Source organism: Mus musculus, chromosome 11 (assembly GCF_000001635.26).
Source record: "Mus musculus strain C57BL/6J chromosome 11, GRCm38.p6 C57BL/6J".
In the NCBI taxonomy this organism is placed as follows: domain Eukaryota; kingdom Metazoa; phylum Chordata; class Mammalia; order Rodentia; family Muridae; genus Mus; species Mus musculus.
The window spans coordinates 109,298,182-109,308,554 of record NC_000077.6 but is presented as its reverse complement, the minus strand read 5'-3'; the positions used below and the strand labels follow the sequence as shown (position 1 = coordinate 109,308,554).

The following is a 10,373-nucleotide window of genomic DNA, read 5'->3' as shown; positions in this document are numbered from 1 at the left end:
AGGTGTGAGGATCCAAACTCAGTTCCCCATGCTTATGTAGCAATCACTTTACCCACCAAGCCATCTTCCCAGTCTGAGAGGAGTCTTCAGATGCCACAAGACAACATCTTCATTTGGTGCCCTGAGAAGTGAATAAGGTCAGGCTAGCTCAGAAACCCTTTCTATGGGTGAAGGGTTGTGTTCTGATGGTGATATTGAACAAATGACATTGGCATCTGTTTCCCCACCATGCAAGACTTTCCTTAAAACCATGTCAAAAATTCCTACAGTTGGGGAAGATGGATTGGAAAATTAGTTTGCAAACACTCAGTGTAGATCTCATTTAAAGCTCTTAGCCATCAAGACTACAGTTACTCCAAAGACACCCAGTTCCCTGGTCCTGAGATGAGCTGTTCCGTTTATGGGATGATTATAGTTACTAGGAAGATTTTGAATAGAGTTGGTTTTTATGTAACACTTAAGTTAGGTTTTGGCTCCCCATCGTCTTCCTTCTTGAGGGTTGGTATGGGGCTGGAGAGATGGCTCAGCAATTAAAAGTGTACTTGTTTTACAAAACAGTTCATTTGGTGTTTGCTGGATAGTTTGAAATTTGAACCCAGAAGGAGGCGATCGAGGATGAGAAGGAGGAAGTAAGATCCAGTGATAGTATGGCCAAGCAGGCGACAGGCTCAGTCTCAGAGAACCAGCTTTCCTGAAGCATTGCTATTATTACACCTCTCTTCATTCAAAGACCTTCAATGCCTCCCACTTACCTCCTTTATACAGTTCACTCTTTCATCGTCTGGCCCAGTTAGATTTTTCTACCCACAGCTTCACTGTCCCTCAACTAGATGTCTCAGCAGCTGTAATGAGATGGAGACAGATGAAGAGACAGGTGATTGGCAGGTTGAAAGCAACATTCGAAGGAATCACAAGAAAAGAGCACAAGGGGAGCTGATCTTCAGAAACATCTAACTCCAGTGTAAGGTATTAGATGGCAACAGTTTTTCTTGTAGGATGTGGGGTGGGGTGGCTTATGCCTGTGGGTCCTAGTACTCCAGTAGGCTGAGCCAGGAGTGCTGTGAGCGTGAGGTCAGCCCAGGCTACATAGTGGGTTTCAGGCAAGCTTGTATTAAAGAGTGGGACTCTGTCTCTAGAAACAAGCCAATTGTGGTGGTTTGAATAAGAGTGGCCACCAGAGGGCTGGTGAGATGGCTCAGTGGGTAAGAGCACCCGACTGCTCTTCCGAAGGTCTGGAGTTCAAATCCCAGCAACCACATGGTGGCTCACAACCATCTGTAACAAGATCTGACGCCCTCTTCTGGAGTGTCTGAAGACAGCTACAGTGTACTTATATATAATAAATAAATAAATCTTAAAAAAAAAAAAAAAAAAAAAAAAGAGTGGCCACCAGAGGCTCATATATTTGAATGCTTAGCCTCAGGGAGAGGCACTCCTTGAGAAGGTCTAGGAGGTGTGGCCTTGTTGGAGTAGGTGTGGCTCTTTTGGAGGAATGTGTCACTGAGGATGGGCTTTGGGTTTTCTTAAGCCCACATCAAGCTCAGAGTCTCCCTCTTAGCCAGCGGATGGGGATGTAGTTCTCAACGACTTTGCCAGCATTATTTCTGTCTGTATGCCACCATGTTTCCAACCATGATGATAATGGACTGAGCCTCTGAAACTTTAAGCAAGCCCTCGATTAAAAACTATCTTTTATAAGAGTTACCTTGGTCATGGTGTCTCTCCACAGCAATAGAACACTGTTTAAGACACCAGTGAGGGGGCTGGTGAGATGGCTCAGCAGTTAAGACTCTGACTGCTCTTCCAGAGGTCCTGAGTTCAAATCCCAGCAACCACATGGTGGCTTACAACCATCTGTAATGAGATCTGACTCCCTCTTCTGGTGTGTCTGAAGACAATTATAGTGTACTTATATATAATAAGTAAATCTTTAAAAAAAAAAAGGCACCAGTGAGAAGCCAGCACGGCAGTGTGCGCATGTAATTTCAATGCTTGAGAGTCAGAAGCTGAATAATCAGGAGTTTAAGGTTATCTTTCGCTCTGAAGCCAATCTGAGGCCAGGCCAGCCTGGTCTACAGGGGACCCTGTCTCAAAAACCAGAGGTGGGGTGAGGGAGGGAGGGAGGGACGGAGGGAGGGAGGGAGGGAGGGAGAGATGGAGAGACGGAGAGACAGAGAGACAGAGAGACAGAGGGGGGGGATTCTTGTGGGGTTTAGTGATTTTTGTTTCTTTGTTTCACTGATAGATACTTTTCCGATACTACCTCCAATTCCCCAAGAAACCAAAGGAAAAAGAGCTGAAGAGGCAGGAACTTGGGGATGCTCCCTTACTCTAGAAAGCCATCAGAATGATACTTGCTGATTAATGCTATTGGCTCCTGCTTGTTTTTGTTTTATTATTTTTCTATTGCTTTAACAGAACACCATGACCACTGAAGCATAGAAAAGAGAACATTTAATTGGGCTTGCTTTCAGAGGGTGAGAGTCCACAATAAACTAAAGGTGCCCCGGTGGCAGGAACAGCTGAGAGCTCACATTCTGATCTGCAAATAGGAGGCAGAGATGGAACTCAAAATGGAAGCAAGTCTTCTGAAACCTCCGAACCAGTCTCTAGTAATATTCTCCCTTCAGCAAGGTCAAACCTCCTCATCCTCCAAACAGCCGCCAACTGAAGAGCAGGTGTTCCGACACAGGAGCCATTCTCATGCAAATCACCGCAGCTGCTTGTGAAGGGAGATGGTGGCTTTGAGGAGTATGTGTGAGTCACAGAAATGTCAAGGTCCCCACAGCTTCCAAGTAGATCTTGGGGTCAGTTCAGGAGAGGACATTGTAATAGATACTTTTGCATGCATTACATAGCTTTTAAAAACATTGATTGATTGATTGATTGATTGATTTTGTGTGTGTGTGTGTGTGTGTGTGTGTGCATGCGTGCGTGCTCACTTGAGCACATACATGCACTCAAGACTGGAGCAACAAACACGTGTAGGTCAGACTTTGTTTGTGGGAGTCAGTTCTCCCACTCCACCATGTATGCCCCAGGGACCCAACTCAGGTCGTTAGGTTTGGCAGCAGGTGCCTTTCCCCACTGTGCCATCTTTCCAGCCCGTGAACAGCTTTAAATGGAGGAAGGATTTATTTGGGCTCATGATTTCAGAGGGCTCTATCTGTGTTCACTTACCTCCATGCACTTGGGCAGAAAATCATAGCTGTAGCAGTGTGTGAATGGAGGAGAGATGTTCACAGCATGGGAGCTAAGAAACAGAGAGAAGGAAAGGACACAGGAAGTGGTCAGGAGAGGATAGAGTCCCAAGGACATGCTCCCAGTGACCCGCTTTTCTAACAAGGCCTTATCTACTTCCTTTCACCACTTCCCAAGAATACTGTCATATGTCTGTCTGTCTATCTATCTATCTATCTATCTATCTATCTATCTATCTATCGGGAGGGCACAAGTTGACATCCAATGTATTTCTTAATCGTTCTCCATCTTATTTTTTGAGGCCAGGTCTTTCACTGAACATGGAGCTTGCTGATTCAGGTAGAATGGTTAGCTTGCAAGCTCCTGGGATCTCCATATTCCTCCCTCTCTCCCCCCGCAGGGATTATAGATGCACACCACCATGTTTTTCTTTCATCTCCTCTTCATCTTTCTCCTATTCCTCTTCTTTATAATCTGGGTTCTCAGCAAACTCACATTCCTGTCCTTGCACATCAAGCTCCGCACTGAATGAGCCATCTCTCTAGCCCCAATACTATCATGTCATGAATCCATCATGGAAGTCATTCATACATTAGGTCAGAACCCTTAGGATCTCGTTGTCTCTTACAAATGACATCATAGCTACCTTCAGACATACGTCATGCCAATCTTCAGGTGCTATTCTTTCTGTTTAAGTTGACCATTTAAACTGTCACCACAGACTCTCTGCTGGTATACGTCCTGTTTAGGTCAGGCACTTCTGACCGATTAAAGGGGTTTCAATAGAATAAATACAAATACAGTGCACCATGGAATAGTTCCCTTGGAGTCTCTTTCCCTGCAATGGGTCTCTTACCTATTCCCTTATGCCTACCCCTCTGTGATTGCTGTGGCAGGCATGACTCTATTGTGGAGAGCCGTGCCGCTAGCAATCGCCATTATAAGATGGGGCTGGCCTCCGCTGTGTCTAACTAGTAAACAAGCCTTGTAAGCAGATGCGAGAGTGAACTCACGCCTAGTCACTGCCCATCTCGGGGCGTAGTAATGGGGTGATGGGCGAGCAACGAATCAGGAGCTGACACGCCACATCAGGTGCTGAAACGCCATGGCTGAGGGCTATATAAGCAACGCCATTTTCCGGGGTTGGGGTCTGCCGCAGAAGAACCGGTGGTTGCGTGGGACGCGACAGGGTATGTTTGTGGTAGTGCTCCACTTCCCTGCCTTTGGTTAGGGAGAGAGAGAGTCTCATTATGTAGCTCTGCCTATCCTGGAAGTCACTATGTAGACTGGGCTGGCCTTAAATGTATGGAGATCTGACTGCCGCTGCTTCCAGAGTGCTAGGATTAAATGCATGCTTAGCTACGCTCAGCTTAGTACTCAGCTCTTGGATGTCTAACTTGTGACATCCTATGTGGTCTGAGTTCAGAGAGGCTCACTTTGTAGGGAAGATTAAATGCCACAACTAACCCTTTGGGGCTGGTTTATTGTAAGAAAAAGAATTTGACTTAGAATATTGACATCATAGACTTGAAAATTGAAAGCTACTTGAAATTCAAGTCTGGATCCTTGTTTCTAGAGAGAGGAAGAGGTTATGTAATTTGATCAAAGTTACTTAGTATCAACTAATCCATAGCAACAAGAAAAGCAGGTCTGGATCATGTGGGAGAGGCCACAGGAAGACCTTTGGGGGGAATTGATATATTCTTTACCTTGGCTGTGTGCATATTGTTTTGTATATATGTTAAAACTTACCTGATTATACACTTCAAAGATGAATGGTTTCTTGTACACCAATTATACCTCGATAAAGCTACTTAAAACACTCCTTATTCTGTCAGAGGCGGAGCAGGAGGTCTACAGTACACTTTTTGTGTCTTGAGACCTCCATATCCTCTTATGAGCCCCAAGTTTTTTTTAAATCAAAGTCTATTTTACACTGTAAAAATATCTCTTTCTATAGTGTCAATGAAAACATTCTATACAGGGACTAGAGAGATGGCTCAGCAGTTAAAAACACTGGCTGCTCTTCCAGAGGACCGGGGTTCTGTCCCCAGTACCCACATGGCATCTCACAGCTGTCTGTGATTTCAATCCTAGGAATATGGCATCCTTTTCTGATTTCAGTGACATTGAATGCACACAGTGCCTGGGTATGTATGCAGATGGGCAAACCACTCAAACACAAAAAATAATGAAAACATTTAAAAAAATGCTACACTTCCAAATTTTCTAGAATGAAAATTAATAACACCCTTAAAAATGGTGAATGGCTGGGGGCTGGTGAGATGGCTCAGCAGTTAAGAGCACCGACTGCTCTTTCAAAGGTCCTGAGTTCAAATCCCAGCAACCACATGGTGGTTCACAACCATCCATAACGAAGTCTGATGCCATCTTCTGGAGTGTCTGAAGACAGCTACAGTGTACTTACATATAATAAATAAGTAAATAAATAAATATTAAAAAAATGGTGAATGGGTGTTACTAGCTCTAAGGGGACTTGTCTGGTGGGCAGATATAAGTGTGTGCTGCTGAGTGTGGAGAAGGAAGGGTCAGAAGAAGTGATCTTGTCTCTTTTTCCTTTGTTCATTTCTAGCTGTGCTTATAGAACACGTACCCAAATGAATTTAATTTAATTTAGGACAATAAAGGCAAGATGGACAGGGTATGTAATACAGGATTGAGCTTTGTGGCAGTAGCCGGTGGTTACCACTGGGCTAAAACGGTTTCTAAACAAGCCCTGGTTGAAGAAGATTTTTCTGGAAAGTTCCAATTCCTCTTTCCCCATCTCTGAGCCAACAGGCAGCATGCCAAGTGTGGATGCTTTCTAGCTGTCTAATTGTCTTTGGAGAAGGGCGAGCCCAGCCTCACTTCCCTTCTGTTGAACTGCAGCTGACCAGTGAGGTGCCTGCTGGCCCCACGTGGTTCCTCAGTGGAATATTAGGTATTGATAAGTCTTCAGAAGGTGTTGTTTGTCCAATTGAGTGAGGGAGAAATACTCTCCATCTAAGAGGATCCCCCAAGTTCCTGTTTTATTTTTACATTTGCAAATGTAATAGATACTTGTGACAACTTCCAACACGACAGAATCCTATGAATGCAAATGAGAACAGTGTGGGCTGAGGCCCATTGAGTCAGGTGAACCCAACTCCATTTATGTCTAAGGCAGGGAGTTATCAGTTGTCACAGGAGTGGGTGCTGCGGAGCTCATTAAAGTGTTCGAAGGCATGCGATGGACTCCAAGACACCTCTAGTCATCGATGGCACCAGAGACGTTTCTCTCCTCTTCTGCTGCTGTCCGCAGTCATTTGGGCTGCTCTGCCAGATTCTGCTCTTGGAGGCTGACCCTAAGATTCACCTCAGCCAGGCTGAGCTGCCCTCTTTATTGCAGACTAGAAGAGTGGCCATCCACAGTAGGAGACTGATGGCAGGACGAGAGATTTCTGGTGTTTATTCTCCAAGAGTTCTGTCCTGGAGACAGTCAAATCTCTCTGAGAAGACTATCTTCTACATAGAGAACCAGCTCTCCTTCCTTTGGGCTTTGGTAATGGGAATGACTTTCCAGTATTTGTCTCTCTCCAGACTTTCCCACGCCTTCTGGTGACTCCTTTTTTTTTTTTTTTTTTTTTTTTTTTTTGGTTTTTCAAGACAGGGTTTCTCTGTAAAACCCTGGCTGTCCTGGAACTCACTTTGTAGACCAGGCTGGCCTCGAACTCAGAAATCCTCCTGCCTCTGCCTCCTGAGTGCTGGGATTAAAGGCATGTGCCACCACACCCGGTTTTCTGGTGACTCCTTTAACACTGGCCAATTTCTAAGAAATTACTTCATGGAACTTCCTGCTTCAAAGCAGTCAGATAGATTCACCATGAGGAAATGAACCCCTTATGGTCCCTCCTCCCCTCCCACACTGTAAAAGAAGCCCAAAGGTGAGAGACATGCCTTTTAAACTCTGTACCCCCAGTCCTTGGTACAGTGGGCTGAACTACGGAAGCTACGACATTCTATCAAGATGATTATTGACTTAGGTATCGAAGGACATTGCAGCTTGTGTGGATGGCACACCATCATACGTAGAATAGATTTTGTTCTTTGAGGACAAGATCCATGGCACTGTAAATTGCGTTGCATAATATTTAGGGCTGTGATCTAAGTTTAGGCTCTGAATCACACTCTTATAAGGATGACAAGAACACAGGATACCCGTGATGAAGAGGACAATGACAGAATCATTGTAACGGAGTCATAGAACGATTAGCTATTAGCACTATGCTCCTCTGACTTGTTGGATTTGAGGGTCAGTCTCTTTGTTGAGGTATTGTTTACAAACAGCAATGGACTCTAATTTGAGCAACATAATTGAGTGTTAATAGATGAATTCGCCAGTGTAACCACCAATGCCTATTAAGGTGGTCACCTTTACAAAGATTAGTTTGTATGTATAAATGTATGCATGTAAGTGTGTTTGTGTGAGTGCACGCCTGTGCGTGGGAAGGCTGGACACACATGTTCATATGTGTGGGTGTTGTGGTCTTGGGTGTCCTGCCTTACAAGCCAGCTACTTGTTATTTAAGATATGGTCTCTCATTGGTCTGGAGCTCGCTGCATAGGCTGGGCTTGCTGGTTAGGTATCTCTAGGGATCTGACTGTCTTCTTCCAGTACTGGAGTTACAAGTGTACTTAATGCTCCGTTTTTCTTAGAAAAAAAAAAAGTGGGTCTCTGGGGATTGAACTCAGGTCCTCAGGGCTGCACAACAGGTACTTTACCCACAGTGCTCCCCTCAGTATTGAACATTTATATTTCTTGGCATTTCCCCTTCTGCCCATTCCCATTCCATCACAGACCCAGCCCTTCCAAACTGCATCAGTATTATGATCTGGTGTCCAGTGAGCTCCCTGTCACCATCCTCCAATCCTGCTGACTCCTGCTTCTCTATCCTCTCTCACTTGCTTGAACCCCCTTTCCCTTCGAGACCCCATAATGCCCCCTCATCACAGTTGCCATCCACTCAGACAAAAGGCCTTCCCAAAGCACTGTGTTGTGCCGTCTGGTTTTCGACATATCTGAATTGTGTTTTGCACTGGTTTTATGCAATTATTCTTTCCTTCCATGAAACTGTAAGTTCCTTGAGACAGAGATGATGGGAATCACAGCCTGTTTTGAATGCCAGGCCTTTCGGCACAAAGCCCAGCACACAATATAATTGTTGTTTAAATAGGTTAACGGCATCAATTTCTTTTCCAGGCTGCTACCTAAACCTTTTATATCAAATTACATATTGGAGCATTTTGGAAGGAACAGAGACTTAGCTCTGCGGGAGAGCCCCAGAGACACTCTTGCCCTTGGGAAGGCCCTGGCCCAGCTTGCCTCAAGGGGCTCTCACCTGCCTCACAGCTCCTGTTGGTTTCTGCCTGTACTGTTTGCTGGCTTCTCTATGTTTTCTGGCTTCCTCCACTCATCTTTCATTTCTGCTTCCCCCCTGAATTCAGCTCGCAATTCACCTCAGATTCCTCTTGTCTCCATGTCCCATCTCTCTGGCTCTGGTTGACATCTGCAAAGGTAATATAATAAATACTCTAAGAAGCGTAACCTAAGCTTTGTGGAACCACATCGCAGGCTGAGGACCAGCCTCTGGTACACCCACCAAGCATCTCTGGTCCAATAGGCTAAGAGAAAATCCTCCAAAATATGACTGCTTCACAGGGAAGCTTGAAAGAAGAGATGACAGTGAGCAGCATGCTCTCTACGACGGCTCCTATTCTAGAGCTGAGCACAATTCCTTACATTTTCGATTTTCCTCATTGCTGAATGACTTAAGCTCCCAATCCACCCCCTTAGGAAATCACCTCTATTTTCCTTACTCAGAATTTATAGAACTAAGAAATGCTGGCTTTATTTGCTTATGTGTATTCCGTGTAACACTAAACCCAGAAGTTGTTCCATGAGGAAACGTCAAGACATTGCAGCTTTTTCCTGGGATCCCAGCTCACATAAGGAACACGCTTCTCAGAGGTCTGGTATGATTGGCAGAAACCCCGGTCCTCTGCATCAACCCATCCCTGGAGAGCTCACATCCTTTTCACTGAAGTTTGTGATGTGGGGGCTTCTGCATGGGGCCCAGGGGAAACGAGCACTTTGACATTGTTTGCAAACTGGAGTCAGTGTTATGTGAACATGTGTGTGAGCATGCTTTCTGAGAGTGTCCACAGCGTTCAACGGATTCTTACAAATAAATGTGCCTGAAAGGAAAAAAAAATAGTGGATAAGGGCTTAGATGCTAAAGGTATACCAGTTGACTGAGCACCACTAAGGCGAATCCCTTTGTTCTTTTTCAACTTAAACATGCGAGATGCGACATTGTATATCTATCCTGCTTGTGTAGACTAAGTGGAGGCTTCATCCTTTTTTTTTTTTTCTGGATATATGCCAATATAGGCTCATCAATTGGTGACACATACCAATCTCCCCAGACAGGTTGACCCTGGAGGGGGGTTATGAATGTGTGGAGCAGGTGGCCACTCTGGAGGCATCTATTCTGTCCCATCTGCCCAATTTTTAGGTCAGTTTAAAAGTTCCTTTAAGAGTCTATTAAAGACAAACAAATACAAGTATCGGGAATTAGAAGTAAAATATAATTTGCCTAAGGGCACACAGTTAGCTAAAGAGTGTCTATGGGCTTCTTCACTTCTTCCTCTCTTGAAACCAACATCTTACTAGTTAGTCTATTTGTTAGGCCAATTAATAAAAGTCTACATCTGGTATTTTTTTTTATCTTAAATATCTATCTAGGAACAATCACAGCGTTGCTCACTTATCTATTAGAAGCTTCATGGACACTTCTATTGGATACCATGAAACTGTTTAAAATTTTCTCTTCTCTTATAAAGAAATTCTTAGCGCTGACTTACCCAAAGATGTCCAACTCTCCTGCAAGCTGGCGTCGGAAAGCTCCTTTCCCACTGTGCTCTGTCTCACTTCTGTATATAAAGAGATTAACAGGCTCACACACCTTGGGGCAGATGCTCTAGCTTCAGCATCCCTGATCTGGCCTTCCTACCTGAGGTTTGGTCCAGGTGGAGCCGGACGCCGCCCCCTGGTGGCAGGTGGGAGCCCGCGCAGTGCATGCTAATGAGCGCGCGGCGCTGCTCGCTGATTGGTTGGCGCGAATTCCAGCTGC

The 10,373-nt window shown here is 44.9% G+C and overlaps 1 long non-coding RNA gene across 1 annotated transcript; it reads right to left on the bottom strand.

The window, feature by feature from the left end:
• Positions 1–767: 767 nt before the first annotated feature.
• Positions 768–10,325, bottom strand: Gm39441. The gene is made up of 3 exons (XR_880277.3): positions 10,105–10,325; positions 3,181–3,253; positions 768–842 (listed from the first exon to the last, which is right to left on the bottom strand). It is a non-coding gene; the product is annotated as a predicted gene, 39441 (long non-coding RNA).
• Positions 10,326–10,373: the final 48 nt, after the last annotated feature.